Source organism: Triticum dicoccoides, chromosome 4B (genome assembly GCF_002162155.2).
Source record: "Triticum dicoccoides isolate Atlit2015 ecotype Zavitan chromosome 4B, WEW_v2.0, whole genome shotgun sequence".
NCBI lineage: Eukaryota > Viridiplantae > Streptophyta > Magnoliopsida > Poales > Poaceae > Triticum > Triticum dicoccoides.
In genome coordinates this window covers 550764985-550777518 of record NC_041387.1, presented here as the reverse complement: position 1 = coordinate 550777518, position 12534 = coordinate 550764985, and positions in this window count along the sequence as shown.

Genomic DNA, 12534 nt, shown 5'->3' with positions numbered 1-12534 from the left:
CATAATGGTCAACTCCATCCGCAAGTTCACCGCCGTCAAGAAGCGCGCTGAAGACCTTGCCATACTGCTCCAGCCCACGCGCCCAGGCTCCTCATTGCCTGCCACCCTCATCGGCCTCCATGGTGACAAACTCTTTCAAGCCCTGGTGGCCCTAAAGGTGCCGGAGGTTGCGACGAAGAATGTGCACCTCGAGGCCGCGCTTGCCGTGCAGCGCCTCAACATGCAAGAAACCGTCGACCTGCACATCCACGTGTACGAGGAAATCGTCAACATAGGGCACTACAAGGCAAGTGAGGACAGAAAGACGTTGGCCTTCTTCCAGCGGCTGGAATCTTTGGACGCCATTGTTCAGAAGCACGTCGACATGGCCATGAAAGCCGCTGCTACTTAGCCACCGTTCGGTGGGCCGGCGCCCGGAGTCGAGGAGGTGGACGTTGTCGATGGATGCATCGCTTCTTCTTGCCTCTTGTAACCAGCACTGCATCGCCTCGTGGCGTCAATGTTTCATTAGTATTGTACTCCCTCTGTTCCCAAATATAAGTCTTTCTAGAGATTCCAGCAAATGACTACATTCGAAGAAAAATGACTGAATCTACACTCTAAAATATGTCTACATACATCTGTATGTTGTATTCCATTTGAAATAGTATCTGAAAAGGCTTATATTTAGGAACGGAGGGAGTATATGGTATTTTTATTCCAGTCGTAACGTTTTCACTGTGAGGTGGGGCCGTAGTTGAGCAAATCGACCATCGACAAATCCCCACCCTGCCCACCAGGCGTCGGCCGAGTTTAGAATTAGAAGAGAGAAATGATGACCCACAAGTATAAGGGATCGCAATAGTTTTCGAGGGTAGAGTATTCAACCCAAATTTATTGATTCGACACAAGGGGAGCCAAAGAATATTCTTAAGTATTAGCAGTTGATTTTGTCAATTCAACCACACCTGGATAACTTAGTATCTGCAGCAAAGTATTTAGTAGCAAAGTAGTATGATAGTAATGGTAACACTGGCAACGGTAAAGTAAATAAGCAAAGTACAATATGTGAAAAGCTCTTAGGCATTGGATCAGTGATGGATAATTATGTCGGGTGCGATTCCTCATGTAATAGTTATAACATAGGGTGACACAGAACTAGCTCTAGTTCATCAATGTTATGTAGGCATGTATTCCGAATTAGTCATCCGTGCTTATGGAAAAGAACTTGCATGACATCTTTTGGCCTACCCTCCCGTGGGGTCCTAATGGAAACTAAGGGATATTAAGGCCTCCTTTTAATAGAGTACCGGACCAAAGCATTAACACATAGTCAATACATGAACTCCTCAAAATACGGTCATCACCGAGAAGTATCCCGATTATTGTCACTTCGGGGTTGTCGGATCATAACACATAATAGGTGACTATAGACTTGCAAGATAGGATCAAGAACTCACATATATTCATGAAAACATAATAGGTTCAGATCTGAAATCATGGCACTCGGGCCCTAGTGACAAGCATTAAGCATAACAAAGGCATAGCAACATCAATCTCAGAACATAGTGGATACTAGGGATCAAACCCTAACAAAACTAACTTCATTACATGATAAATCTCATCCAACCCATCACCGTCCAGCAAGCCTACGATGGAATTACTCACACATGGCGGTGAGCATCATGAAATTGGTGATGAAGGATGGTTGATGATGACGACGACGACGAATCACCCTCTCTAGAGCCCCGAACGGACTCCAGATCGGCCCTCCGGAGAGAGATTAGGGCTTGGCGGCAGCTCCGTATCGTAAAACGTGACGAATCTTTCTCTCTGATATTTTTCTCTGTGAAAGCAAATATATGGAGTTGGAGTTGAGGTCGGTGGACGTACAGGGGGCAAGGCAGGGGGCACGCCCAGGGGGAGGGGGTGCGCCCCCCGCCCTCATGGACAGGGTGTGGTCCCCCTGATGCTATTTCTTTTGCCAGTATTTTTTTATTAATTCTGAAAGTTGCTTCGTGGATTTCCAGGACATTCCGAGAACTTTTATTTCTACACAAAAATAACACCATGGCAGTTCTGCTGAAAACAACGTCAGTCTGGGTTAGTTCCATTCAAATCATGCAAGTTAGAGTCCAAAACAAGGGCAAAAGTGTCTGGAAAAGTAGATACCACGGAGACGTATCAACTGCCCCAAGCTTAAACCTTTGCTTGTCCTCAAGCAATTCAGTTGACAAACTAAAAGTGATAAAGAAAAACTTTTACAAACTCTATTTGCTCTTGTTGTTGTAAATATGTAAAGCCATCATTCAAGTTTTCAGCAAAGATTATGAACTAACCATATTCACAATAACACTTGGGGTCTCATGTTTACTCATATCAAAGGCATAATCAACTAGCGAGCAATAACAATAAAACTCGGATGACAACACTTCCTCAAAACAATCATAATATGATATAACAAGATGGTATCTTCCTAGCCCTTTCTGAGACCACAAAACATGAATGCAGAGCACCTTTAAAGATCAAGGACTGACTAAACATTATAATTCATGGTAAAAGTGATCCAGTCAAAGTCATACCCAATATAAACTAATAGTAATGCATGCAAATGATAGCGGTGTTCTCCAGCGGGTTCTTTTTAATAAGAGGGTGATGACTCAACATAAAAGTAAATAGATAGGCCCTTCGCAGAGGGAAGCAGGGATTTGTAGAGGTGCCAGAGCTCGATTTTGAAATAGAGAGATAAATTACATTTTGAGCGGTATACTTTCACTGTCAACATAACAACTATGAGATCTCGATATCTTCCATGCTATACAAATTATAGGCGGTTCCCAAACAGAATGGTAAAGTTTATACTCCCTCTCCACCAACAATCATCAATCCATGGCTTGCCCGAAACAACAGGTGCCTCCAACTAACAACAATCCTGGGGGAGTTTGATAACCCACAAGTGTAGGGGATCGCAACATCTTTCGAGGGTAAAGTATTCAACCCAAATTTATTGATTCGACACAAGGGGAGCCAAAGAATATTCTTGAGTATTAGCAGTTGAGTTGTCAATTCAACCACACCTGGATAACTTAGTATCTGTAGCAAAGTATTTAGTAGCAAAGTAGTATGATAATAAAGGTAACGGTGGCAAAAGTAAAGATAATAGTAAAGGTAACGGTGGCAAAAGCAAAGTAGTATGATAATAAAGAGCAGCAACGGAAAAGTAAATAAGAGAAGAACAATATATGAAAAGCTCGTAGGCAATGGATTAGTGATGGATAATTATGCTGTATGCGATTCCTCATGTAATAGCTATAACATAGGGTGACACAGAACTAGCTCCAATTCATCAATGCAATGTAGGCATGTATTCCGTAAATAGTCATACGTGCTTATGGAAAAGAACTTGCATGACATATTTTGTCCTACCCTCCTGTGGCAGCGGGGTCCTAGTGAAAACTAAGGGATATTAAGGCCTCCTTTTAATAGAGAACCGGACCAAAGCATTAACACATAGTGAATACATGAACTCCTCAAACTACGGTCATCACCGAGAAGTATCCCGATTATTGTCACTCTAGGGTTGTCGGATCATAACACATAATAGGTGACTATAGAATTGCAAGATAGGATAATGAACACACATATATTCATGAAAACATAATAGGTTCAGATCTGAAATCATGGCACTCGGGCCCTAGTGACAAGCATTAAGCATAGCAAAGTCATAGCAACATCAATCTCAGAACATAGTGGATACTAGGGATCAAACCCTAACAAAACTAACTTGATTACATGGTAAATATCATCCAACCCATCACCGTCTAGCAAGCCTATGATGGAATTACTCACGCACGGCGGTGAGCATCATGAAATTGGTGATGGAGGATGGTTGATGATGACGACGGCGACGAATCCCCCTCTCCGGAGCCCCGAACGGACTCCAGATCAGCCCTCCTGAGAGAGATTAGGGCTTGGCAGCGGCTCCGTGTCGTAAAACGCGATGAAACTTTCTCTCTAATTTTTTTCTCCCTGAGACGGAATATATGGAGTTGGAGTTGAGGTCGGTGGAGGTCCAGGGGGCCCACGAGATAGGGGGCACGCCCTATAGGGGGGGCCTGTCTCATGGACAAGGTGTGGCCCCCCTGGTGTATTTCTTTCGCCCAGAAATTCTTATTAATTCCAAAAAGTGCCTCCGTGGATTTTCAGGACATTCCGAGAACTTTTCTTTTCTACACATAAAACAACATCATGGCAGTTCTGCTGAAAACAGGTGTCAAACCGGGTTAGTTTCATTCAAATCATGCAAGTTAGAGTCCAAAGCAAGGGCAAAAGTGTTTGGAAAAGTAGATACATTGGAGACATATCAACTCCCCCCAGCTTAAACCTTTGCTTGACCTCAAGCAATTTAGTTGATAGACAGAAAGTGATAAAGAAAAACTTGTACAAACTCTGTTTGCTCTTGTTGTTGTAAACATGCAAAGCCAGCATTTAGGTTTCAACAAATATTATGAACTAACCATACACACAATAGCACTTAGGTCTCACAATTACTCATATCAATAACATAATCAGCTAGCGAGCGATAATGATAGAACTTGGATGACAACACTTTCTCAAAACAATCATAACATGATATAACAAAATGGTATCTCGCTAGCCCTTTCTGAGACCGCAAAACATAAATGCAGAGTACCTTTAAAGATCAAGGACTGACTAAACATTGTAATTCATGGTAAAAGAGATCCAGTCATGTCATACCCAATATAAACCAATAATAATGAATGCAAATGACAGCGTGCTCTCCAGCGGGTGCTTTTTAATAAGAAGGGTGATGACTCAACATAAAAGTAAATAGATAGGCCCTTCGCAGAGGGAAGCAGGGATTTATAGAGGTGCCAGAGATCGATTTTAAAATAGAGATTGAATAACATTTTGAGCGGCATACTTTTGATGTCAAAGCAACAACTATGAGATGGCTGTATCTTCCATACTACATGCATTATAGGAAGTTCCCACGCAGAATGGTAAAAGTTTATACCCCCTCAATCACCAACAAGCATGAATCCATGGCTTGCTCGAAACGATGAGTGCCTCCAACTAACAACAGCCCTGGGGGAGTTTTGTTTAATTATTTTGATTTGCTTTGATCTTTTTGGATCATGGGACTGGGCATCCCGGTTACCAGCCCTTTCTCATGAATGAGGAGCGGAGTCCACTCCTCTTGAGAATAACCCACCTAGCATGGAATATATAGGCAGCCCTAGTTGTAACATGAGCTGCTCGAGCATACAAAACAGAATTTCATTTGAAGGTTTGGAGTTTGGCACATACAAATTTACTTGGAACGGCAGGTAAATACTGCATATAGGAAGGTATAGTGGACTCATATGGAACAACTTTGGGGTTTAAGGATTTTGGATGCACAAGCAGTGTTCCCACTTAGTACAGGTGAAGGCTAGAAAAAAGACTGGGAAGCGACCAACTGAGAGAGCGACAACAGTCATAAACATGAATTAAAACTAATTCACACCGAATACAAACAAGAGTAGGATATAATCCACCATGAACATAAATATCATGAAGGCTATGTTGATTTTGTTTCAACTACATGCGTGAACATGTGCCAAGTCGAGTCACTCAATTCATTCAAAGGAGGATACCACCCTCTTCTTTAAGAAGAGTTTTTCATTTCACTCTTCTGCAGCAATGCCCGGGCAATAAAACAATATGAGCAAAAGAATATCATAGCAAACGGTATGTGCTGGTTGGATAGAGCAATCCATAGTTGATGTTCGATTCAATCTTCTCTCTAGTAGACTTTAGATTCAGTCGTCCGTTTGTTTTAATTTGAATTGACATAGAGAAAGATTTCTCGCGTTCCCTTAACGCTTCCGTTTTTTTCTGGATCGCATTCCTCCAGCTTTTGTTCTTTCTGACGAAAATCACTCTTCTTTACTGGGATTCCAGTACGCGACTATTTCTTTCACTTTCAGGACCGATTCCCCATAATAGGTTAGATCGTGCCAATATCAATTCTTTTTATTCCAAGGCGAAGATTGAATCACTTAGCCAACATCCAGAAGCTATTGGCACCATCATTCCACATCATAATCATTCTAATAGCATGTTGGCACGCAAGGTAAACCATTATAACTCAAAGCTAATCAAGCATGGCACAAGCAACTATAATCTCTAAATGTTATTGCAAATATGTTTACTTCATAATAAGCTGAATCAGGAACAATGAACTCATCATATTTACAAAAACAAGAGAGGTCGAGTTCATACCAGCTTTTCTCATCTCAATAAGTCCATCATATATCGTCATTATTGCCTTTCACTCGCACGACCGAACGATGTGTATAATAATAATTGCGCACGTGCATTGGACTAAGATGGAATCTGCAAGCATCCAACTCAAGAGATAAGACAAAGTAATATGGGATCTAGGTTAAATAAACAATCATGCAAACGAGAGCAACTAAACATTTTCAAGACGGTCTTCTCGACCCCCAAAGGAAAGAAAAGAAAATAAAGCTATTTACACGGGAAAGCTCCCAACAAGAAAGAAGAAGAACTAGAAATCTTTTTGGGTTTTCATTTTAATTTCTACTACAAGCATGAAAATTAAACTAACTAATTTTTTTGTTTTTTCTCAAGGTTTATCAAACACACAAGAAGAAAACTAGAAAAAGGAATTTTAAACTAACATGGATAATACAATGAAAGAGTATGAGCATTGATAACTAGTGTGTGAACATGAATGTAAAGTCGGTGAGAAATACGTACTCCCCCAAGCTTAGGCTTTTGGCCTAAGTTGGTCTAATACCAAGGACCGCCTGGCTGATATCCATAAGTGAAACCGGGGTCGTACTGAGCTGTAGCGGCAACAGCCTCGTGAGCTACAGTGTGTTGGCGAGATGCATCCACTCTCCTCTCATGTTCAGCTGCTTCCTCCCTGGTGACAACATATCTTCATTTTGCCTGATAATCAAAAAGGTAGGGAGCAGGAAGAGTAACATGGACGACGTTGCGTTTGTCATAGGTTAGTCGATATTGGAGGAATTGTTCATTCCTCCCAAAAAATTGATGACTGACCATAGCTTCATAATCCAAATAAACAGGAGGTATTATCATATCTCCCTCTCATGGGGCTATACCAAGATAATTAGCCACACGGGTTGCATAAATTCCTCCAAATAAATTTCCCTTTCTACTATTACTCTGCAACCTACGTGCAACTATTGCCCCCAAGTTATAACCTTTATAACCTAACACAGCACTCTTGAGGATACTCAGATCAAGGACACACATGTGACATGCTTCATCCTTACCATTAATACATCTACCGATGAAGAGAGCAAAATAACTTATAGCAGGAAAATGAATGCTCCCTATAGTAGCTTGTGCTATGTCCCTAGATTCTCCCATGGTAATATTAGCAAGAAAATCTCTAAATTCAGATTTGTGAGGATCATCAATATTACCCCACTGCGGGAGTTTCCAAGCAGTTGTGAAATCCTCTAAATTCATGGTATAAGATGTATCATAAATATCAAATATGACACTAGGAGAATTACGCGTACAGTTATATTTAAACCTCCGCACAAAGGAATCGGTCAATTGATAGTACTGCGGACACTTATCTTGTATAAGAAGTCCTCCATCTCGGCATTACACACATATGCGTCAAATTCCTCCTTAAAGCCCGCTTCGACCATAAAATCATCGGATGGCCACTCACAAGCTCGTACATCTGCGTTCCTCGGCAATTCAACATCTTGCTCACGTAAAGCAATCCTGGGCCCTTTATTCACCGAGGAACCACCTTGGTACATTCTCCTAAGAATATTTCTTTTTCTAAAATAATTCTGAAATTTTAGTAACTTCAAAATAAAAGTGAATAAAACTAAACAAGATTGGTAGCAACTATTCCTACAAGTGCCTAGAGCCTATATCATGCATTATAATTACTTGGAACCTCATAAATTTAACATGCAAGTTCAAGAACAGGGTCACCAAGACAGCAAAAAATTGCAATGAATAAAGCACAAGAACAAAAACTAATTGGACCAATAGAGGAGTCACATACCAAGCAACAATCTCCCAAAGCAGTTTTGGGAATGGAGCTTCGAGCAAGGAGATCCAAAATTGCAGCAAAATGAGCTAGAACTTGTGCTTGAGTTGGATGGGGATTTTTTGGGTAGAAGATGAAGTGTGTGGGTGCTGGCATAAGTGGAGGGGGGCTACCAGGGGCCCACGAGACAAGGGGCCACGCCCAGGGAGAGGGGCGTGCCCTCCACTCTCGTGGCCTGGTGCTTGCCCCTCCTGAAGTGATTTCAGTGCCTAAAATCCTCAAATATTCCATAAAAAATCATACTAAATTTGCTGGGCATTTGGAGCACTTTTATTTTCGGGATATTTTTCATTGCACGGAAAATTCAGAAAACACGCGGATAATACTATTTTTTCTTTATTTATTTTAAATAACAGAAAGTAAAAAGATGGTACAGAAGGTTGTGCCTTCTAGTTTCATCCATCTCATGATCATCAAAATGAATCCACTAACAAGGTTGATCAAGTCTTGTTAACAAACTCATTCCGAATAACACGGAACCGGAGAAATTTCGAATAACACTAAGTTACCTCAACGGGGATATGAAAATCCCCAACAATGAGAATATCATACTTTTTCTTGACAGTAGGGAGAGGAAATTCAAAACTGATAGTTGGAACTTTTCCAATAGAATTGATGCTATGAACTTGAGATTGTTTCCTCGGAAAGTGTACCGTATGCTCATTACCATTAACATGAAAAGTGAAATTTCCTTTGTTGCAATCAATAACAGCCCCTGCAGTATTCAAAAAGGGTCTACCTAGGATAATAGACATACTATCGTCCTCGGGAATATCAAGAATAACAAAGTCCGTTAAGATAGTGACATTTGCAACCACAACAGGCACATCCTCACAAATACCGACAGGTATAGCAGTTGATTTATCAGCCATTTGCAAAGATATTTCAGTAGGTGTCAACTTATTCAATTCAAGTCTACGATATAAAGAAAGAGACATAACACTAACACCGGCTCCAAAATCACATAAAGCAGTTCTAACATAGTTTCGTTTAATGGATCATGGTATAGTCGGTACCCCTGGATCTCCAAGTTTCTTTGGTATTCCACCCTTAAAGGTGTAATTAGCAAGCATGGTGGAAATTTCAGCTTCTAGTATATTTCTTTTGTTTGTAATGATATCCTTCATGTACTTAGCGTAAGGATTTACTTTAAGCATATCAGATAAGCGCATACGTAAGAAAATAGGTCTAATCATTTCAGCAAGGTGCTCAAAATCCTCATCATCCTTTGTCTTGGATGGTTTAGGAGGAAAGAGCATGGGTTTCTGAACCCATGGTTCTCTTTCTCTACCGTGCTTCCTAGCAACAAAATCTCTCTTATCATAACGTTGATTCTTTAATTGTGGGTTATCAAGATCAACAGTAGGTTCAACCTCTACTTCATCATTTTTGTAGGTTGAGCATCAACATGAACATTATCATTAACATTGTCGCTAGGTTCATGTTCATCACCTGACTGTGTTTCAGCATCAGAGATAGAAATATCATTGGGATTCTCAGGTGTGTCTACAGTAGGTTCACTAGAAGCATGCAAAGTCCTATCATTTTTCTTTTTCTTCTTTTTAGAAGAACTAGGTGCCTGAGTCATTCTACCAGTTCTAGTAGCCACTCTAACAGCAAAGTCATTTTTATTATTTAATTCCTCAAGAAAATCATTTTGAGCTTTAAGTACTTGCTCAGCTTGAGTAGCAACCATAGACGCATATTTGCTAATGAGTTGGAGTTCACCTTTAACTCTAGCCATATTATCGCTCACGCGTCCTATCTCGAAAGAATTACTCTTTAACTCTCTACCAACATAAGCAGTAAAACTTTCTTGTCTAGCCATAAAGTCATCAAATTCATCTAAGCAAGGGCTATGAAATTTAGTAGAGGGGATTTCAACTTTATCATATCTATAGAGAGGATTTACCTTTACTACCTGTGTCGGGTTATCAAGACAATGTGGTTCTTCAACATGCGGTATATTAAGACCATGTATTTCTTCAATAGGTGGTAAATTCTTAACATCTTCAGCTTTAATACCTTTTTTTTCATTGATTTCTTTGCCTCTTGCATACCTTAAGGACTGAGAAATAAAACACCTCTCTTCTTCGGAGTTGGTTTAGGAATAGGCTCAGGAGTTGGCTCAATTGGTTCAGGAATTGCCTCAGGAATTGGCTCAGGAAGAGTCCAATTATTTTCATTAGTCAACATATTATTCAATAGTAATTCAGCTTCGTCGATTGTTCTTTCCCTGAAAACACAACCAACACAACTATCCAAGTAGTCCTTGGAAGCATCGGTTAGTCCATTATAAAAGATATCAAGTATTTAATTTTTCTTGAGAGGATGATCAGGCAAAGTATTAAGTAACCGGAGAAGCCTCGCCCAAGCTTCTGGGAGACTCTCTTCTTTGATTTGCACAAAAGTGTATATTTCTCACAAGGCAGCTTGTTTCTTATGAGCAGGGAAATATTTAGCAGAGAAGTAATAAATCATATCCTTGGGACTACGCACACAACAAGGAGCAAGAGAATGATACCAAGTCTTAGCATCATCCTTTGACGAAAACGGAAAAATCTTAAGGATATAAAAATAGCGAGATCTTTCATCATGAGTGAACAGGGTAGCTATATCATTTAACTTGGTAAGATGTGCCACAACAGTTTCAGATTCAAGGCCATAAAAAGGATCAGATTCAACTAGAGTAATAATCTTAGGATCAACAGAGAATTCATAATCCTTATCAGTAACACAGATAGGTGAAGTAGCAAAAGCAGGGTCATGTTTTATTCTAGCATTAAGAGACTACTGCTTCCATTTAGCTAATAATTTCTTAAGATCATATCTATCATTGCAAGCAAAGATAGCTCTAGCAGCTTCTTCATTCATAACATAACTCTCATGAACAACAGACAATACATAATCATTGGGAGAATTTTCATCATCACTATCATCAATAATAGCATCTTCAATAATTTCATTCTCTCTAACTCTAGCAAGTTGTTCATCAAGAAATTCACCTAATGGCAAAGTAGTATCACGCACATTAGTAGTTTCATCATGCATAGAAGAAGTAGCATCATCAATAACATGCGACATATCAGAATTCATAGCGGTAGCAGGTTTAGGTGTCGCAAGCTTACTCATAACAAAAGGAGAATCTAGTGCAGAGCTAGATGGCAGTTCCTTACCTCCCCTCGTAGTTGAGGGATAAATCTTGGTTTTAGCGTCTTTCAAGTTCTTTATAGTGATCAACAGATATAAATCCCAAGTGAATCAGAGAATAGAGCTATGCTCCCCAGCAACGGCGCCAGAAATTAGTCTTGATAACCCACAAGTGTAGGGGATCGCAACAGCTTTCGAGGGTAAAGTATTTAACCCAAATTTATTGATTCGACACAAGGGGAGCCAAAGAATATTCTTGAGTATTAGAAGTTGAGTTGTCAATTCAACCACACCTGGATAACTTAGTATCTGCAGCAAAGTATTTAGTAGCAAAGTAGTATGATAATAAAGGTAACGGTGGCAAAAGTAAAGATTTGGGTTTTTTGTAGTAGTTGTAACAGTAGCAGCGGAAAAGTAAATAAGCGAAGAAAAATATATGAAAAACTTGTAGGCAATGGATCAATGATGGCTAATTATGTTGGATGCGATTCCTCATGTAATAGCTATAACATAGGGTGACACAGAACTAGCTCCAGTTCATCAATGTAATGTAGGCATGTATTCCATAAATAGTCATACGTGCTAATGAAAAAGAACTTACATGACATCTTTTGTCCTACCCTCCCGTGGCAGCGGGGTCCTAGTGGAAACTAAGGGATATTAAGGCCTCCTTTTAATAGAGAACCAGACCAAAGCATTAACACATAGTGAATACATGAACTCCTCAAACTACGGTCATCACCGAGAAGTATCCCGATTATTGTCACTTCGGGGTTGTCGGATCATAACACATAATAGGTGACTATAGACTTGCAAGATAGGATCAAGAACACACATATATTCATGAAAACATAATAGAGTCAGATCTGAAATCATGGCACTCGGGCCCTAGTGACAAGCATTAAGCATAGCAAAGTCATAGCAACATCAATCTCAGAACATAGTGGATACTAGGGATCAAACCCTAACAAAACTAACTTGATTACATGGTAAATCTCATCCAACCCATCACCGTCCAGCAAGCCTATGATGGAATTACTCACGCACGGCGGTGAGCATCATGAAATTGGTGATGGAGGATGGTTGATGATGATGACGACCACGAATCCCTCTCTCCGGAGCCCCGAACGGACTCCAGATCAGCCCTCCCGAGAGAGATTAGGGCTTGGCGGCGGCTCCGTGTCGTAAAACGCAATGAAACTTTCTCTCTGACTTTTTTCTCCCCGAGACGGAATATATGGAGTTGGAGTTGAGGTCGGTAGAGGTCT